General features: G+C 43.0%; 2 protein-coding genes and 1 long non-coding RNA gene across 8 annotated transcripts in view; 2 read left to right on the top strand and 1 right to left on the bottom strand.

Moving 5' to 3' along the window:
• auh (AU RNA binding protein/enoyl-CoA hydratase) overlaps positions 1-21,496 on the top strand; it is a 941,118-nt gene that overhangs the window by 323,327 nt on the left and 596,295 nt on the right. The window lies entirely within an intron of this gene.
• The window catches only part of ror2 (receptor tyrosine kinase-like orphan receptor 2), a 343,404-nt gene that overhangs the window by 164,372 nt on the left and 157,536 nt on the right, over positions 1-21,496 (top strand). The gene's annotated exons all lie outside the window — the stretch shown is intronic.
• On the bottom strand, positions 10,175-14,602 carry LOC125482834. The gene is made up of 3 exons (XR_007261815.1): positions 14,493-14,602; positions 11,491-11,633; positions 10,175-10,253 (listed from the first exon to the last, which is right to left on the bottom strand). It is a non-coding gene; the product is annotated as an uncharacterized LOC125482834 (long non-coding RNA).

Here is a 21,496-nt window from a genome sequence, read left to right on the forward strand (position 1 = left end):
CCTAGACCCTTCATCTGATGAAGGGTCTAGGCCCGAAACGTCAGCCTCTCTGCTCCTATGATGCTGCTTGGCCTGCTATGTTCATCCAGCCCTGCACCTTGTTGTCTCTTTTTAAGATATCACTGTTTATTTCCCCAAGTTCTGTAGCTTCCGTATCCTTCTCCACAGTAAATACTGACACAAAGTAGTCATTTAGTATCTCACCCATTTCCTGTGGTTCCACACTTAAATGGCCTTGATCATTAAGGGGCTATATTCTCTCCCTAGTTACTCTTTCTCCCTTAATATATTTGTGGAATCTCTTTGGATTCTCCTTTAACCCTATATGCCAAAGATATCTCACGTCCCTTTTTTTGCTCTCTTGAGTGTATCCTAGTGCTGTTATACTCCTCTAAAGATTCATTTGATCCCAGCTGTTTATACTTCTCCATTATAGCGAAATTAACAGACAGCCAATGCAACATCGAATACCAGATAAACAGAAATTTCTTCCAATTAAATATGGGAAAACTATGGTCATTGGTTTCAGTCTCTGCGCCAAACTCCATTCCCAATTGCATCCCTCTCTCACAACCATTTAAGATTAAGCCAGTTTGGTTATTCACTTGGTTTTGTATTCAACTACATATTCACTCTGTCACTAATGTCTTTCCATCTCTCACCTAACATTGCCACACCACCCACCACCCCCCCTTCCCATCTCACCTCCTCTGTTGCAAAAATATTCATGGTGGCATGGTGGCTCAGTGGTTAGCACTGCTGCCTCACAGCGCCAGAGACCCGGGTTCGATTCCACCCTTGGGCGAGTGTCTGTATGGAGTTTGCACATTCTCCCCGTGTCTGCGTGGGTTTCCTCTGGATGCCCTGGTTTCCTTTCACAGTCCAAAGGTGTGCAGGCTAGGTGGATTGGCTATGCTAAATTTCCTGTAGTGTTCAGGGATGTGGAGATTAGGTGGGTTATAGGGGGATGGGTCTGGGTGGGATGTTCTGACGATCAGTGTGGAGTTGTTGGGCCGAAGGGCCTGTTTCCACAGTGTAGGTATTCTCTGATGATCTCTGGTTAGCACTGCTGCCTTACAGCACCAGGGACCCAGGTTTGATTCCAGACACCTCAGGTGACAGTCTGTGTGGAGTTTGCACATGCCCCAGTTTCCTCCCGCAGGCCGAAGATGTGCAGGTTAGGTGGATTAGTTATGCTGAAATTGCCCCTCATGTTCAGGGTAGGCTAGGTGGGTTAGTCATTGTAAATGTGGGGTTCTGGGATACGGTAGAGGGATGTGTCTGGGTCTGGGTGGGATTATGATTCTATGTCTTTGTCACTTCTAGACTTGACTATTGCAAAGTACTCCTGGCTGTTTGGTCTCTGACAATCCTTACCCTCCATAAACATGAAGTCATTGATATCTCTGCTGCCTGTGTCGTTGCATGTAATAAGTTTGATTCAAATTGGCTACTGGTCAAATAGCCTCATGATTTTAAATTTGTCATCACCAGCCCCCATCTCTGTAATCTTCTCCAAATATAACCTTGTGAAAAAATTGCACTCAACTAGTTCTGAATCCTTGTGCAATCATTAATAAATTTCATTTATCTTTAATTACTTCAAATCTTGCTCATTTGTTAAAAAGATTGGTTTGGAGCAGGTCTTTGAACTACAAGTGGGATTACAAACGCACCAAAGTTCTAGAAGTCACACCTTACATATCTCTATCTCTCTGGTTCCTGCTCCTTCTTCAAGACATTCTGTATAATCTGAGAGATACTAGGAACTACCGATGCTGGAGAATCTGAGATAACAAGGTATAAAGCTGGATGAACACAGCAGGCCAGGCAGCATCATTTCGGGTCTGGACCCTTTATCCACCTTCCACCCTATCTCCTCCTTTATCCGCCTTCCATCCTATCTGTTCCTTTATCCATCTTCTACCAACCGCAGGAAGTGCTACATCTGCCCCTACACCTCCCCTTCACCCCCATACCAGGCCCCAAGAAAACCTTCCACATTAAACAGATGTTCACCTGCACATCTGCTAATGTGGCATATTGTATCCGCTGTTCCCGATGTGGCCTCCTCTACATTGGGGAAACCAAGCGGAGGCTTGGAGACTGCTTTGTGGAACACTTATGCTCGGTTCGTGACAAACAACTGCACCTCCCAGTCACGAACCACTTCAACTCCCCCTCTCACTCCTTGGACGACATGTCCATCCTAGTCCTCCTCCAGTGCCACAACGATGCCACCCGAAGGCTGCAGGAACACCTCATATTTTGCTTGGGAACCCTGCAGCCCAATGGTATCAATGTGGACTTCACAAGCTTCACAATCTCCCCACCCCCAACCTCATCCCAAAACCAGCCCAGCTCGTTCCCGCCTCCTTGACCTGTCCGTCTTTTCTCCCACCTATCCGCTCCTCCCACCTCACTGACCAACCCCTACCCCCACTTCCCACCTACCAGCCTCATCCCTGTCTCCTTGACCTGTCCGTCTTCCCTCAACTGACCAACCCCCATCCCAACTCCCTGCCTACACTCACCTTTACTGGCTCCATCCCCGCCTCCTTGACCTGTCCGTCTTCTCTCCACCTATCTGCTCTTTTACTCACCTTCGCCTCCCCCTCTCTCTATTTATTTCAGAGTCACCTTCCCCTTCCCCATTTCTGAAGAAGGGTCCAGACCCGAAACGTCAGCTTTCCTGCTCCTCTGATGCTGCCTGGCCTGCTGTGTTTATCCAGCTTTACATTTTGTATAATCTGCTTCTTTAACCAAGATTTTGGACATCAGATGTGATATTTCTGTTTGACGGTCAGTGTCAAAGCAGTTGTTGTTCAGTGTACATTCCAGCTTTCCATCAGCAGTAAGGAAAAGTGGGAAAGGTTTGATCTTAACTGCAGTGGATGTATGCTAAGGATCTTGCAGCATTAATTTATATCTTTTTAAACAAGATACCTGCAAACATTAATGTCTGTTTCTCACCAGTAAGATTGGGTTTGCACATGTCTGCTTTCCATTTCCTTTCCACACTCTCCTTACTGGGGATAAATATCAGAAATTATTTGAAATAATTGGTATAAGGCCTTCAATTATGCTTTATGTGAAGTCCAAAACAAGATCTAACATGAGTGACGCAATGTTTTCTTTTTTATAAAATGTCACATTAAGCTTAATTAGAAACTGAAGCATTATTAAGCTTTTACTGAATTTACAAAAATTGTTAATAAGAAAATGTGATTGATTTTGAACTTAGGCTCAGCATAATAATGATGTGCTTCCTTGGATTTAAGCCACTTTCTGCTGAGACTTAGATTATTGATAATTTTGTAATTAATCTATTTTGGTAAAACAAGAATTTCATTTCAGACTGTCCTTTATATTGATGCTTGTCTTTTTGGTTGAATTGATTTTACACTTACTGTGACATTAAGTTGTAAAACGGTGCACAAATCAGAAAGGAGAGACAAAAAACATGAATAGCAATAGGCAAGAACACCTCCAATTGTACTGTATATTTTGACAGTGAAATCGAAAAAATGTTCATTTCGAAGATGTGAAAAGGCATGCCTAACTTGAATGTTTTTACTGAAGGAAATCAAAATTTGTAACTTGTTTCTTGGCATATTTATTATGTTTTATGATGGATGGGAAAAAGAAGAGCTTGATTGTTATGGCACAAAAAGGAACATTTTTCTCCTGTTAACTTTGCCTTACATAATCTTCAGATGACAATTTTATTCCATAAAATGTTTTCTTTTTCTTCAATCCCCTCCTACTGTTCATCTGCTTCTATGTAGTGGATAGGCTCTTATTCCAAGTTTTTATCCACGTGTAGTTCAGTTGTAGTTCAAACACATCGCATCAAATCAATTTTTTAACAAATGAGCACCTACTCAATCTGTACCCTGCAGTAATGTTGAATATATGGAATACCGCTAAATTCTGTGGTATTATTGTTATTATTGATAGTCATAAATGTTTTAATCACATTGTTTAATGGTGTTGAGAGACAAGTAGGTTGCTGCACTGTGCAGAGCTAACAACTATGCTGTAGCAGTTCACAAAGAAAAATCAAATAGAAGATGTTGAGATTGCAATTTGCAGAGGAAAATGTCAATGCAATAGCTTGACCAAATGTTGTGTTATGTCGCATGGTCAGAACACCTTTTAAGATGCATGGTCATGATATTATCACATATGACCTGAAGGTATAAAGATTGCTTACTTCATTTTATTTAGGATCATTTGAAGCATGAAAGGGTCCTGGAAGCGTGCTGTTCAATGTCACTCTGGATCACACAATAATAGCTTGATAATAGCCCAGACATTAATGTGCTCAACTAATGTAATGTTTGTTCAGAATAGTAGCTGTAACAAATGTCTGTTGGATATTTTGAAACCTCAATATCCACTCCTAGTTTCTAATGTTGTGGGAGATAATGTAAACGTTGCCACATCAGTAAAAATATCTAGTTGGAGGCAAACTCCTATCACCAAAACTTGTGAAAATAGAAAGCTTTATGTTTGTTGATGGGAAGTGTGTGTCATCTTCAAAATATGTCATTACTGTATAAGTGTTATTACTTTTGTGTGGTTATCTGTGACAAAAAATGATGTGTTACTGTACTGATAATTCTACTGTTCCTGCAGTCCACTTAAAATATTACCATTTCGCACATTCTCCTGTTTCTAATCTTCCTGATTAATTAGCTTTACATCTTTCTGTGCTATTGTATATCTGGCACTTATTTACTTATTCTATGATCCTAAATATGTCCTTCTCCAAGCTTTAATGTGGAACTCTCTCAGAAACTTTCTGGAAATAAAGATTTAAGAATGTTAATTTTCACTTTAAAAGTTTTCATCGGCAGGATGTACCCTGCTAACTTCAGGAAAGAAAAGATTGAACACTCTATTATGATGTATCTATGAATCAGATGTGAAGCCTTCTTGAATATTTGTGTTTTCAATCTGTGAATAAAATTCCTTATGCACAATGTACAACTGCAAATTATGATACATATCGGAGGTCAGTGAGACATAAACCTGTTTAAAATTCACCATTCCAACCTGTACCTCAATGTAGGTTGATTAACACCGCATCAGGACACTCCCCCAAGGGAGGAACAGGATGGCTACCTCAATGTTGAGAGTGTCAAACAGTTCACCTACACCAATAGAATGCAGGGAAACCCCAGGAACAAGACCATGGGTGAACGGATATTGGATCTACCGGTATTTCTATAAACTCTCAAAATGGTTTTTAAAATTGCCAGTATTAACATGCGTAACAATAAATCTACTAGGCAATTTGTTTCCATGTAGGCTTACCTGGCCTATGTCAAATCATACTTCCTGTTTCTGCAGGAGTGTGGGATACCACAACTCAGCAGCTACAAGAAATGGTCAAGCTTATGGGCCCATGGACCTTTGATTTGGTCGGGGGGAAATGATTGCCATTCCTCTAGCCTGTGTATTCTGCTGTGAGGAGGCAACTTCACCATCTCCGAAATTAAGGAGGTGGAGAGTGGGTGCCTCCTCATAGCAGACGTTATGTATGGAAACACTCCCCTGAGACTAATTAACATGTGTGCCCCAGGGGTAAAGAGTGAGCGGCTGGTCATCTTGCAGTAGCTCCCATTGCTGCTGGCGATGTCCAGGTTGGCCATTCCAGCTAGACACTTCAACTGCATGACCAATGCAGATGACAGTGTGGAGGGGCTGATAGCAAACTAGATGCCATGACTAGATTCCTGTTAGAAATGAGTAAAGTTGCCAAGCTGCACAACGGCTTCTTCACCCCTGCAGAAAAAACACAGCATAGATGCACTTGGTTGCGATATGCTCATGGATGGATTTCCTGTTTGTGTCCTGTTCCTTCAGATCCACTGATTGTCAAGCCAATGCTCTTCTCAGAGCACTGCATCCTGCTGGCCAGTTGTCACCTACAGGATGACCAATGGGCCAGCAAGGGAACGTGGAAGCTGAAAGTGAAACTGTTGACCCCAGAAAACATTGTGGAGCTCGAAAGGGATTTCACAGGTTGGAGAACCATGAAGCCTTTCTTTTGAGTTTCCAGCAGACTGGTAGGAAACAGTCAAAGGGCACATCAAGAGGTTCTTTATCCTCAAAGGGGTTCAGAAGGTGGGAGAGGCAGGGAAACTGTCCAAACTCCAGAAAGACATAAAGGCATTCCTACTCCAGACGATGGGGGTCAGTGTCTCAGATGATCTCCAGGAGGTGAAGAGCTAGAAAGCCTCGCTCTTTGCCTCGGAGGCCTCCGAGATAATCCTCTGGTCCAGGGTCTGCACTGTGGAGCAGGCTGAGACGTGCTTAAGTTTCTTCTTTCCTAAGTTGCACAAGGAAAGCTGTGTGCTCAGCAGTCTGAAGAAGATGATGATGGCTCACTAACATCCTGAGAATCAGCAAATCCTTTTATGCCAGATTGTATGACACAAAGCCCACAGACAGCACTGTCTCCCAGTCCTTCCTGTCCTCTATCACAGAGGTCTTAGATGACAGTACGCAGGAGAGGCTGAACCAGCTGTTCTGTCTGGATGAGCTGACCAAGGCCCTTGAGTCCTCGGAAGAATAAAACTCCTGGAAATAATGGCTTAGCAGCTGAGTTGTATTTAGTTCTGTGGGACTTGATTGGCTAAGACCTCTTGGAGGTGTACAATGATGTGTTTCTGACAGGTAGCATGTGCAAATCCATGAGGAAAGTTATCATCAACCCTGCCACGCCCCTCAAAACAAGTGGATGGGGGAGAGGGAGGTAATTTGAAATTGGTTGCCAATTTCATTGCTGAATGCAGATTACAAAATCCTCTCTGGTGTCATTGCCAACTGAGTCAGATCTTTTCTGGGATCAGTGATACATCCTTACCAAACCTGATCTGTACCAGGCAGGATGGTCTGTGAGAGCCTCGCGCTCCTTAGGGTTACGATCATCTACGTGCAGACAGGGGTGTGGATGACTGCCTCATCAGCCTGGACCAGGAGAAGCTTTTGACAGGACATCACACACCTACATGTGAGATGAGCTGTCCAAAACCAGTAGTGCAGTATCAACCAATGGGTAGGAATCAGAAAGTTTCCCATCCAGATCCAGAGTCAGCTCACTCTCTTCTGCCTTGTTGGGGTGTTGTATAGAGCCTTTTGCTTGTCCATCAGGAAGGATGCGAGCCTGAGACGGGTGATGGTTCCAGGCAGCGGAGCCCTACAGATCAAAGCATTCCTGTACATAGATGGCGTCACCATTTTCTGCTTGCATCTGCTGTCAGTGCATAGACTCATGGGCATCTGCAACCCATTCAAATTGGCCTAGGGAGCCAAGGTAAATCAAGGCAAGAACGAGGCCATGTTCTTTGGGAACTGGGCTGACTGATCCTTTAAATCCTTCAATGTCAGGGCAGAAAACTCAAAGAGCTGGGAATATGGTTTGGAAGAACCAGGGTGTGTGCAAGAACTTGGGAGCAGCATGTCATCAAGGTGATGCAAACCCTGAGCTTTTCAGAGCACTGCTGCGTCTCCATTACAAGTAAAAATCTGGCTATCAGGTGTGAGGTACTCTGTTGTTGAATGTGGCACAGGTCAGGCCCATTCCCAGAAATGGCGCCATTGCAATCACCTGAGATATCTTTCACTTCATCTGGACATGTCAAATGGATTGTGTCTGCAGGGACTCCATGTACAAAACTCTGGATAAGTGGGGGAAGAACATACCCAACGCCACCCTTATCCTGATGGCCACCTTTGTGTGCGGCTGCATCAAGCTGTGCATAGGCAAACACTAAGTGTCACCATGTACTGAAGTTCTGCTTCTCCCTGGTGTTGCAAAGGATGGGCCTGGCCTCATTGTCCTGGAATGCTCCAAGTAGTTGGACTGTTCTGTATCACCTGCCTTTCATGGAGAAATTTGCAAAGAAAAACAGTTCTGACCACAAGTCCATCAGGAAGTGGTCAATACATAGCATCCTCAAGAACTTGTGGGAAAATGAAAGGTGGATCCTGTCAGGTTGTTCCCTGAGCAGACTGTCAAAGTCATTTGGCAGAATGCCTCATCAGAACTTTCCAACAAGCACCAAGACATCACTTGGCTGGTGGTAAGAAAGGCACTACATGTGAGATCCTTTGTGTAAACCTCACCTCTGTGTGCCATCGCATGTTGCCCTCAAAGCGACCACAGGGGAGGCTGGGAGGTGGGGTAGAGACTCTCACACATCTCCTGCTGGAGTTTGCCTTCGTAAAGGAAGTCTGGAGAAAGATGGAGTGGTTTTTGTTGAGGTTCATTCTGAGCAGCTCCGTGATGCAGGGCTCTGTGCTGTATGGTTTCTTTCCCAGGACTCACACCAAAACAGACATGGACTGCGCCCAGAGGATCATCATCTTGGTGAAAGACGTGGTTTGGTCTGCCCAAAACTTGCTGGTCTTCCAAGCCAAGGAGTTGACCTCAACTGAGTGTCGTAGACAGAAGCATTCCAAGATCCAGGATTACATGTTGAGGAATGCATTAAAGCTTGGTGCAACTGCCACCAAGGCGCAGTGGGAAAAGCCACCATCTAAGGTCTTTCTACTGAAGTTAAAATGGGTGTCCATTCGGTTATCATACCCTTCTGGTGTCTCAAATGTAAATATAGTCTTGTACAACTAAGAAATACCTTTGTTTGTTGTTGGATAGAGTCAAACCCCAATTTCTGTTTATCTGTATGCTGCTGAACTGCTTTCTTGATCATGTATGCATATAAATATATTTTTATGAATAAAGTATATTTTGAAGTGAAAAAAGTTTAGCTAAGATGGGCTGACATTCTGTGTGGTTCATGATCATACTGCAGCACAGAATGTGTTGACAATGGGGAAAGAAAGAAATTTTTGGTGATGAAATTTTTATTTAAACATAGAATGTTGAATGTGATTCATAATTTTCAAAATACAATATCTGCAGATTCCTTTTTGAAAAGTTCTAGTGCTGCAGGTGAGGCCACTTTGCCTGGTTATGACTAATGGGATCTGTTGAGAAGGAGCTGGATAGCAAACAGTTACAAAATTCTTATTTCACAGTGTTTAGGTAACACTATCAACTTGAAGTAAAATGTATGCATAGCTCCATACATAATGGAGATAGTAGGAACTACCGATGCTGGAGTCTGAGATAACAAGGTGTAAAGCTGGATGAACACAGCAGGCCAGGCAGCAGAGGAGCAGGAAAGCTGATGTTTCAGGTCTGGACCCTTCTTCAGAAATGAAGAAGAGACTGTAGAGACTGTCACACATCTCCTTCATTTCTGAAGAAGAGTCCAGACCTGAAACATCAGCTTTCCTGCTCCTCTGATGCTGCCTGGCCTGCTGTGTTCATCCAGCTCTACACCTTGTTATCTCCATGCATATTAGTCTGTGATTTACGTACTTTTTAAAATTAAGACTTTCTAGAAGTTGAGCTTTGTTTACGTGATTATAGAAATAAATATTTGTAAAACAATGTTGAATTGATGCTTCTGACTTTTTAAAACAGATACTACAATTTGTTTTATGTAATGAGCAAGACTTCTTATCCCTAATGAAACTAATTTTGTAAAATTATTATCTCTATATTCTACTTGAATTGTAACATCAAATTTCTTTGTAGGTACAATTGTATATTGAGAAGCACATTTCCAATGCATACAATTCCAGTATAAAGCATAATAGAAAGAAAAGCGAAGCCATGATTTTTAAACTGAGAAGAGTGGCCTGTCTGAAGAGCTGCCAGTACAGGCAGTGCCCTCTGCCCCCTAAGAATTTAGCTATATGTCTGCAATGTTGCCCAAAAAACATGGAAACCGCAAAAACTGAACATAAATTAACCAAAAATTGTTTTCTTTCCAGAAGCTAATTGAAGATTTTCAAGTTTTTAATGTTTCTATTGGAAATCACATGTGTTGTACATACTTCAGATCAGTTTTACATGGACCATTTTTAGGTGAATTGTTTGAATGATTGTACAACAATAATTGTAGTAGTGGTGTAAAGTTTTTGAATTTCCAGTAGTGAGGTGAAATGTTGAGAGGATAACAAATGCGTCATATAATGTTTCACAACAGTAATTTATTCTGATAAGCATTTCCCATTTTGAGGGAAATTCTTTGTTTATTCCTCACTTCTGTGCACCACCGCATGCTCCCCTCAAAGCGATTACAGGGGAGGCTGGGATGTAGGGGCCTGAAGGATGGGATAGAGACTGTCACACATCTCCTGCTGGAGCTTGCCTTCGCAAAGGATGTCTAGAGAAAGATGGAGTGGTTTTTGTTGAGATTCATTCCAAGCAGGGTTTGTCATCTTAAGACCTATTTTTAGACAACAGTTTTAATCTAATAAATGTTGATTTGATCAATAACTCATGTTAGTTCTATGGCCTTACATGGCTGGATTTAAATTACTACTTTAAAACTTTCATGAATTGGCATCAGTTTGCTGCAGACAAATTAAATTTGTTCAAGAAATCAGGTTAATATTGACTTTTTGCAACCAATTAGCAGGGATATGTGATTGTTAACTGCAAAAAGCAACCACATTTTCAAAGCCCTGGCATTAGAACAGCAAATTTTAAGGTTCAAATATGGGTGTCTTGATGCTGTTTGTTGGTTAAAGGCTGCACAATATCAGATGACCCTGGGTTGAACAACATCAGGTTACTCTGGCCAGCAGAAAATGTGGCAGCAGGGATGAGGGCATCTCGATCATGGTGGAAGTTTAGAGAGTGGGCAAGAGCAGATATATGTGGCAATAGCAAAATTATTTTGAGGAGACATGGGAGTCACTCTTGGTCCTTCAAATCCAACAAAATTAATTTCTAATACTATTAGTGTGCTTCTTTAGCTCTTATCATCTATGGAGGAGAGTTTTATGTAATTATTATAACAAACTGAACAGCTGTCTTTAATATTCACTAAATCCCGCTTGCAATTTTATAGCATAGAGCAGACATTCATAGTTTCACTATTACAGTGACTATCATTATTTTCCCAAATGCAATTCTTAGTGAGTACTGAGTTCTGTCTTTCATTTGTATCCTATATCCTCATCTGATGTTTTATGATTCAGAGTGATGCCAACACATAGGTTCAATTTTGCACCAGCTGGGGTTATCATGAAGGACTCCTTCTCAACCTCTCCCCTTGCCTGAGATGTGGTGATCGTCATGTTAAACCACCACCAGTCGACACTCTCTAATGAGAAAGTAGCCCTATGGTCTAGTAATACTATGGCAACATTACCTTGTACAATAATAACCCCATCTCCATAACCTTTTGTATTTTCACTAGGTAGATTAATCATAGCTGCCATTTTAGGAAAGTGTATAGATTGTGAGGCAGTGGTGTCAATCTATATTGAAGTTATTTCAATAGACAGTGAACAGTTTTACATGGAATCTTATAAGACAACACCGAATATTTCCAACATGCAACCAATTTTTAATCCAATTTATTGTCTTGTTTCTAATTTCATAAATCCACTTACAGTTCTTCATGCATCATGTATGTACCTCAAAATAAGATATTCTCTCTCTCGCCACTTCTAACGATCTTTTCTTTTTCCACATACATGGTAATTTGACCTATATTAGCAAAGTTGCTGGAAAAGCTAAGCAGGTCTGGCAGCATCTGTGAAGGAAAAAAGCAGAGTTAATGTTTCAGGTCCGGTGACCCTTACTCAGAACTGATGGTGGCTGAGAAAATGTTAGTTTATATGCAGAAAAAAGGCGGAGGGAGTGGGGTAGGGAGTAAATGATAGGATAGAGCCTAAAGAGAGAGAAGAGCAGTTGGACAGACAAAGAGTTGATAATGATCAAGCTGGGAGGGTGAATAGTTGTTAATGAGGACTATTAGTGACTAATATCAGGTACTGTGTAATGGCAGGCTGTGTGGTAACAAGGCCTGGTAATAGGGGATAGACTGGCCACTAATATCCACTACAAACCCACTGACTCCCATAGCTACCTGGACTATACATCCTGACACCCCACTTCCTGGAAAGACTTCATCCCATTCTCTCAGTTCCTCCATCTCTGCCTTATATGTTCAGATGAGGCCAGCTTTGACAAGGGAGCCTCCGAAATGTCCACCTTCTTCCTCAACGGAGGATTCCCCAGCTCCATGGTTGATAGAGCCCTCAACCAGATCCGACCCATCTCCCGTAACAGCGATAGGGTTCCCCTTGTCCTTACCGATTATCCCACCAGCATCCACATCCAGATGATCATCAGGCGCCATTTCTGCCACCTCCAGCAACATATTCCACCACCAGACACATATTCCCCTCCCCTCCTTTGTCCGCCTTCGACAGGGACCGTTCCCTCCGGGACACCCTGGTCCACACTTCCTTCACCCCCAACACCCCCTCACAGCCCTGCGGCACCTACCCCTGTAACCGGCAAAGGTGCAATACCTGCCCATTTACCTCCTCCCTCCCCAGTATCCAAGGGCCCAAACATACCGTCCAGGTAAAGCAACACTTCACCTGCACTTCCCAGAATCTAGCCTACTGCATTCGCTGCTCACAATGTGGTCTCCTCTACATTGGGGAAACGAAGCATAGACTAGGTGACTGCTTCGCAGAACATCTAAATTCTGGTCACAAAAAAGACCCTGAACTGTCCGTTGCCTGTCACTTTAACGCACTGCCCTGTTCTCTGACCAACATATCTGTCTCTGGCTTGCTGCACTGTTCTAGTGAAGCTCAACGCAAGCTGGAAGAACAGCACTTCATTTTCCACTTGGGGACCCTGCAGCCCTCTGGACTCAATATTGAGTTCAATAATTTTAGGACCTAAACTCTCCCATGTCCCAGCCCCCTACCCCACACACCAGGTCTTGTTATCACATAGGTTGCCATTACACACTACCTGTTATTAGTCATGTTATGAAACATCACCATCTGCAGGTTCACCTCCATGACATGCACCATTTTATTGCTGTTCCTTTATTAGTGCTGGCTATTACTTCTGAAACTTGCCTTCAGAAAATGTACACCTGTACCACATTAACTGTAGCAATTTGAGACAGTGGCTCATCACTATCTTAGAGGCAATTAGAATGGACAGTAATGCTGATACCCACATTATGTGAATGAATAAAAATGCAAAGTTGACAATCCTCAACTGTAAGGGGTCTCAATTTGCTTTACAAAATTATCAGAATTACAAAATACTTTGCTCCTTTGGATTTACATTTTTCACTCATATTCCACCTTACCTTTCCTTATCCTATGTTTAATGCTTTTTAAAGTTATTTTTCTTATTCTCCTTAGTTTTTAAAAATATTAATGCTCTTATATGCTCACTTTAATTAATTACTTAGTTGGTTTAGTCATTGGAGAGGGCCAGGTGGATCCATTGAGTATGAGATCATTGATTGGGGCTGTTAACCCAGACCAATCAGGGTGCCCTGGCTTACAGATATAAACAGGAGACTGAGGGAGTCTCTTCAATCTAGGGACTGGCTCTAAGCTGGTTGGTCAGAGTCTATGTAAATAAAGAATGACTTGGTGACAGGATACTGGCCTCTGTGCAGTTATTTCAATGGTGATGAGAGTAGGGCAGTATGCTGCTGAAGAAAATTTTGCTCAACAGTCATCTTTGAGTGGGGTGGGGGGTAAGCATTTATGACACCATGCCATTATTTGGGAAGCTTAACTTGTTCAATCCTGTTGACAAAGACTGGGCCAGTATGTGGAAATAATGTGTTTTTTTTTCTGGGCAGATGAAAAACAATGAGTAATCCTTTTGACAGAAACACTGCATTTTTGGTTATTAGGAGCCAAACTTACCTGGAGGCTCCAGATACCAAAACCTTTCAAGAATTGATGGATTTAGTTAAGGAATATTATGACCTCGAGCTTCCTCTAATTCTGAAACACTATCATTTTATTCAGCAGTTCAAATACCAGGGGAATCTATTTTGGGATTTTTGATGAGGTCAGGATGACTGGCAGAGGCACGTGAGTTTGGGTTAACCCTGAATGAGATACTGAAAGACTGTTTGTTTGGTATGTCGGATTAATGACATAACAATTCAAAAGCACTTACTAGCCCAACTGGACTTAAACTGGCTTGGTCATTAGAAAATGCAGCAAGTGGACTATGTGAGCAATAGGGCATCCCATTGGAAGTTGACATCCTCACTTGTCTGATTGAGCTTGGTGAGCTCTATGCAGAGCCTCGAAACGTATATCCTGAGCAGAAGGACCCTAAGTCAGCCCACAACAAAACCCCAAAACAAAGCCAAGCCTTAGCAAATGGCTAAAATGTTCTGGGTGTATAGGTATAAGGCTGAAAAAGCACAGCAGGTCAGACAGCATTCAAGGAGCCGGTAAGTCAACCTTTCAGGCCGAAACCCTTTGTCAGAACTGAAGAGTTTCGGCCCAAAACATTGACTTACCTGCTCCTTGGATGCTGTCTGACCTGCTGTACTTTTCCACCCTCACACATATACACTCCGACTTCCAACATCTGCAGTACTTACTGTCTCCAAGTGGCTAAAATGATTTTTCAGGATCCGGGTAGGTATGTGGAGTGGAGACAGCAAAGGCATCCTACAAGGCCTGACTTGAGTAAGAGAACTTTATAAGCCAGTATCCAAGAGAGTACCCACCCTGGAAAGTCCACCTACATGTAGTTGGGAACAGCTAAATTGCTTAGCAACATCCAAATCCTAACCAATCAAAATAAATATCTAGTTAAATGGTCACCCGATTCTCATGGAGGTCAGTATCGGTGCAGCTGTACCAGTGATTGCAGAAACCAGTCTTTAACAAGTTTCACTCTAGACTCCAATCCTTAAGTTTGCACAGGATCTCAGCCAGACTGAGAATGTATATCAGGGAACTGTTACAGATTAATGGTCCGACTTCTATTCCAGTCTCCTATGAGAAGCAGTTGATGCGGTTACCACTGATTGTAATAAAAGGCTCAGGCCCAAGCTTGATGGGACAGAATTAGTTGAGAAAGATTCACCTTGATTGGCTTAACATTTTTTTGATGAGAAAATGGCTGGCTGAGTGAAGTCCTAATTAAGTAACAAAACCTTTTTAAGGAAAGCCTAGGGACTATCAAAGGAGCCAAGGCCACCTTACATGTTGACCAGGAAGTAATTCTGTGATTCTACAAGGCCCACCCTTTGCCTTGTGGGCAAAAGTAGAGGCAGAAATTAGGAAGCTGGAAAGTGAAGGAATCATCAAACCAGTACAGTCTGCGAATAGGCAGTGCTGATCGTACTGATTGTGAGGCCTGATGGCTTGGTTTGCCTTTGTGGGGATTTTATGTAAATGGCAAACTGCTTCTCACAGCTGCATAAATACCCAGTCCCTTGCATAGAGGATGTGTACTTAACGGTTGGGACACTATTCTTCACAAAGATGTAAGCAGAGTAACAGGGCTGTTTGCGGACTCTTGCCCAGAGCCTATCGGCTCCCGTCTGCTGTCCTCCTTTGTTTTAGTCTTGCTACTACTACTGTTTTCTTGGCTTTATTTTCCTTTTCTTTTGGTCTTTCTTTTCTGTGGCAGGTTGGCCAACAGCACTGCCATGGCGGCGAGAACAGGCCATAAGCAGAGTAGCTGACATGGCTTCTCCTAATGAAAGAAAGCAGCGAGTTTGTTTTTCTGGCAATAGGAGGCAGTGGCAGCTAGTGTGAAAGCTCACCATTCAGAATCTATGGCAGCAGCAGTGAGTGCATTCTCCTAGCATTGGGGTTAGTGGCAGCAGTTGGGGGGGGTCACTCTCCCTGTGTCGGGGTCGGTGACAACTGCAGCAAGGTTGTTCTCCCGGTGTCAGGGCCGGTGGCAGCACCAGCAAAGCTCTTCCAGCAATAAGGGACAGCAGTGCCAGCAGCAGTGGACTTTTCAAGATGGCGGCGCCGGCAAGGTGACATCTGCAACCGAGTGGGACTCGTGGCCCAGCAGTGGCTGTGTCTGGCAGGGGAGCCAGAGACTCTTGGTTGTGGGGTGAATGTGGGCTCAGCAGCAAAGAGATAGCACGTAAAGTGGGGTAACTCCTACGTTGATGAGTCTGGCACAGGTGGAGGTCCCTCAAGAGCATGAGTTGGCATGGACTGGGTCGGAAAGACTGATATTCTGAACTTCTAACTTCTTTATTTTTCTTATTTATTTGTATGACCTATAAATGCTGGCCTATTTATTTCTTTACTTTTCTATTTGTTTGTTTCCCAGGAATTTGATCTTCAGTATCTGTTCTAGGTACCTTTATACCTGATGGAGCTGTATTGTGATGACTAAACTTTTCAATGCACTCAGTGAAGCTAATTCGAAGATGGGCACAAGCCAAGCTTACCTGCAATTGCAACTAAATGAGGGGTCCCAGAAGTATGCCATAATTAATACCCATAAGGGTACAAGACAACCATTTGGGGGATCATCAGCCTGCGCCCTTTTTCAGCAGATGATGGAAAACATTTTACAAGAACAACCTCAGGGTGCCATTTATCTGGATGACATGCTAGTAACTAGGAAGAGCAATAAAGAGCACTTGGATAACTTGGACATTGTGCTTAAACAGTTCTCTCAGGCATCCATATGCCTTAGAAGGGAAAAATGTGAGTTCCAGACACCCCAAATGATCTACTTGGGCTACAGAGTGGGCAAGGTTTTAGAGTAGACTTGTCAAGACTAGGTTCACCCATCGGTAAATAAAGCAAGGACAAGCAAAGGTGCCCCAGCTCCTGTGTCCGGGAGCTTAGGTCTTTTCTTGAGTTGGTTAATTATTGCAGGAAATTAATACGTAACCTGTCCAGGATTTTGATACCCTTACACCCGCTGATGAAAAAGGGTCAGCCTTGGAAATGGTTGCGTAGCCAAGATGTAGCCTTTAGGGAAGTGAAAAAGCAGCTAAGTGGTTGGTCTTAAACACTTTAAAGTGTTGGCCCACTATGAACCCAAGCGAGAGATAGTGCTGACATGCGATGCCTTCCTGTACAGTATCGGGTTAGTATTGACTCACTGGTGGCCAAATGGAGAGAAGTGCCTGATAGCATATGCGTCCTGGACTTTGGCTGATGCCGAACATAAATACACCCAGATAAAGAAGGAAGGTTTGGCGGTCATCCTTGGCGTGAGAAAGTACCACCAATACCTTTACAGAAGTGAATCTGTAATAGTAATGGATCACAAACTCCTGCTAGGCTTACTTAAAGAAGACAAGGCCATGCCACCCATAGCTTCTGGTCGAATTTAGCAGTGGGCCTTTAATCTCAGTGTGTACAATTACAAAGTTGGAACACCTTTCAGAAGGCCAAGTGGCAAATGCAGATGGCAGATACATCACTGGTGGTGCTTCCCCTTGTACAGTTTATTTTGCTTTTAAATTTTTTGGACACCCTTCCAGTCACCATTGACAATATCCGACAATGGATGCAAAAAGATCCTGTGCTAGCAAAACTAAAGTAGCTAGTGACGATGGAGCAAACAAAAGGACCATGACAACCTTTCTGGACCCAGCGAGACCAAATCACCGAAGGGTTTGGCATATTACTATGGGGAGCAAGAATGATTGTCCCAAGATCGCCACCACATACTGGCTAAACTCCACCAGGGTCATCCAGAGGTGTCCAAAATGAAGATATTAGTGAGCCATTAGGTCTGGTGACCAGGATTGGATGCTGCCATAGCCACATTGGTGGGGTGGTGCTCACAGTGCCACTAAGGACAAAAATTACAGCTAGCAGCTCCCTCACATTTGTGGGAATGGCTGGGTAAACCTTGGACCCTGTTACACATCACCTATGCCAGTTCGTTCATGGCCACAATGTTTTTGGTCATTGTGGATGCCCATTCAAAGTGGTTGGATGTGCATAGACTTTATTTGCCATTTCAGGGATGATGATTGATAAGCTGCAAGCATCGGTCACGATACATGGACCCCCATAAGTATTGATAACGGACCATAGGACGTCTTTTACCAGTAGGTTTTTAAGTACTTCCTAAAGTTGAATGGCATTTGGCATGTTTGACAGCATCATTCCATCCATCATCCAATGGTCTGGCAGAAACATCAATCCAAACATTGAAAGCAGGCTTATAGAAACAGCAGACAGCCTCACTCAATACCAAAGTGTCCTTCCTCTTTAGTTGGGTGAAGGGTGGTCCTTTAATTACAGGGATAGCTCCAGCAGAGTTGCTGATGGGGAGAAGACTCTGCGTCAGGTTAAACCTGATATTCCCAGACGTTGTGGGGAGCGTGAAACAGCAGCAGGAATGCCAAGGCCGGCCACTTACCTCCTCTAAGCGAGAGAGACAGTTTACTTCAGGGGATGAAGTTTGGTGTCGAAACCATGGAAATGGCCCTGCATGGGTACGAGGTGGGGTTGACTCAAGGTCAGGAGCTGTGACATACAAATATCTGGGTAGGTGAGGCGCTCCTGAACAAACATGGATCACCTGAAAGCTGTTAGCTCGCCGTCTGGGCAGGAGCAAAACATGCCTTGCTCCTCAGAACAGCCAGAAAGGCTTTCAGAAATTGTGGTCTTTCCCCCTTTATCTAGCATCAAAGAAATCTCAGAGTCCGAGATGAATGCAGCCTCGATGCTGCTCCCACTTGAAGAAGAGGAGGAATCTCTTGAGTTATTGCGGGGACAAGAGACAGGCTTAGGTCTAGTACACTCTACCTGTGTCTGAGTCAGAGTCAAAGAAGCTACAAGAAAAAGATAGGCCTGCATGCCTGGACTCAAGGGAGAGGAATGTAGTGAATGGAACAAGGATCGGATGGATCTTATTGATTATGAGATCCTTGATTGGGGCTGTAACCTGGGCCAATCATTGAGCTCTGGCTGACAGATATAAACAGGAGATTCAGAGAGTCTCCTCACTCGAGGAACTGGCTGTAAGCTAGCTGGGCAAAGTCCATGTATTGTGCGTATGTAAATTAACGGTGACGGGATACCAGCCTCTGTGTAGTTATTTCTTTGAGTAATGCATCTGAACAACAAAGAGTTTTCTTGAACATTGCTTGAAACATTCAGTAATATGTTGATCTTTTATCAGAGTAAATATTAGGATGCCAAATTTCAAACAATCACAACAGAATCCTGCAGGAGTGAAGGATGCTTGTTGGTTTGCAGCTCAAACTTTGACTGAGGCAATGTCATGGCAAAAGCATTGGGAATCTATCGGCTCCCTGAGCTCCCAGGTAATTCAAAAAGTACACAAAAATTCAACATTTCTTTCTCTTTCCTGAGAATGAGTCCTGTACATGGATTTTCCACATGAAAGTAAAATGTAGTGGAGAACCCATTAGTGCATTTCTTATCTACCATGTGGAGGACATGGAACATGTTAAACTGCATCTCAAAAGACAGACTTATAATAAGGCTTATTTATGATTGCCACATTGATGACAGGACGGCGGTGATGGGTTGAAGTCAGGGCCACTTCTTGCTAAAGTAGGCCTGAGTTGGGAACATATGGAGTGAATTTTAATGTGGGCTGGTTAAAAGGCCTGTTCTGTTTGTTGGGACATCTGCCCAGTTATATACATAGGCTTCTGGCACTCTCACCGTCACCCTGTATATCCTCACTCATCTCCTTACCCCCATATATCCCATCACCCCACTATCTCTCTGTGTCTACTGAAACATTATTTATTGTAGTCAAAATACGAGTCAGAGTTGTACAGCACGGACACAGATCCTTCAGTCCAACTCCTCCATGCCACCCAGATATCCTAAATTAATCTACTCCCATTTGCCAGCATTTGGTCCATATCTCTCTAAACCCTTCCTATTCATGTACCCATCCAGATGCCTTTTTAATGTTGTAACTGTACCAGCCTGCACCACTTACTCTGGTAGCTCATTCCATATTTGTGAAAAGGTTGCCCCTTAGGTCACTTTTAAATCTTTATCCTCTCACCTTAAACCTATGTTGTCTATGATTAGACTTCCCTGCCTGGGAAAAAGACCTTGCCTACTCATCCTTTCCATGGCCCTCGTGATTTTATAATCCTTTATAAAGTCACCCCTCAGCATCAGATGCTCCAGGGAAAATAGCCTAAGTCTCTTCTGCCACTCCCTGTACCCAAACCCACCAACTCCAGCAATATCCTTAACAATCTTTCCTGAACCTTTGAAGTTTAACAACATCTTTCCAAGGGTAGGCATCACCAATGTCCTGTAGAGCCACAACATGACATCCTAACTCCTGTACTCAATGCACTGACCAATAAAGACAAGCATATCAAATGCCTTCTTTACTACCCTATCTGCTTGCAACTCCACTTTCAAGGAACTATGAACCTGCACCCCAAGGTCTCTTTGTTCCGCAACAGTTAATGGTAGGTAGACCTTACCATTAAGTGTATACGTCCTGCCCTGATTTGCCTTATCAAAATGCAACACCTCACATTTATCTAAATTAAACTCTATCTGCTGCTTCTCGGTCCATCAGCCCATCTGATCAAGGTCCCGTTGTACTCTAAGATAAACTTCTTCACTGTCCACTACACCACCAAGTTTGGTGTCATCTGCAAACTTACTAACCATACCTCCTATATTCACATCCAAATCATTTATATAAATAACAAAAAGAAGTGGACTCAGCACTGTTCCTTGTGGCAGCCTGCTGGTCACAGGGCTCAAGTGTGAAAAGCAGCCCTCCACCACCACCCTCTGTCTCCTACCTTTAAGCCAATTTTGCATCTAAATGGCCAGCTCTCCCTGGAGTCCTTTTATAGTAACAAAAAGCATTTGAGGTACTCATGAAATTGTAAAAATAAACAGACATGCAAATTCCAGTTAAGTTCTCTTAGAAGCTCATAAAACTGTCAAGTAAAAGAAAGCTCTTAGACTATTTAATAATTGCATCATTGTCTTCCCCGAACTGAATGAGGTTTGAAGCACAACCAGGCATTCATAACAAAATAATATTGCACAGCTGTATCAACAAAATCTCCAGAGCTTAATTGCCTTTGATACATCAAATTATTTAAGTAGTAGAAAAGGTGTGTTCAAAGTCTCAACAGTGGCTGGGCTATCAATTGAAATTAGCTAGTTGTTCGTAATTTCAGATGTTCAGCAGATGGCTGACTGCCAATTAACATAAACATTAAAGCACAGGATTTATTTGGCACATTGAAATCTGAATCTCAACACTGATTCATAAGAAGATCACCATCTAGGATAAAGTACACTAATGCTTCTGAAGATGTCCACAACACTGGTTGATTTAATAGCTTGTTAACTTTTAAGAAGAGAAGATGCTGAGAAGATTAAGGTGAATTCAAAGGTATTCTTTAAGTATATTGAAGGAAAAAGAATAACTAGAGAGAAAATAGGACCCCTGAAGGACCAAAGTGGACATATATGTGTGGAACCGCAGGAGATGGACGAGGTCCTCAAAAGACATGAAGACATGGGAACGTGGGGAAGTTAGAGGTGACATCTTGGGCACAGTCCGTATCACAGACCACTTTTGAAATACTGCATGCAACTCTGATCTCCCTGCTATAGGAAGGATGTCGTG

The sequence above is a fragment of the Rhincodon typus genome, chromosome 3 (genome assembly GCF_021869965.1).
Source record: "Rhincodon typus isolate 14 chromosome 3, sRhiTyp1.1, whole genome shotgun sequence".
In the NCBI taxonomy this organism is placed as follows: domain Eukaryota; kingdom Metazoa; phylum Chordata; class Chondrichthyes; order Orectolobiformes; family Rhincodontidae; genus Rhincodon; species Rhincodon typus.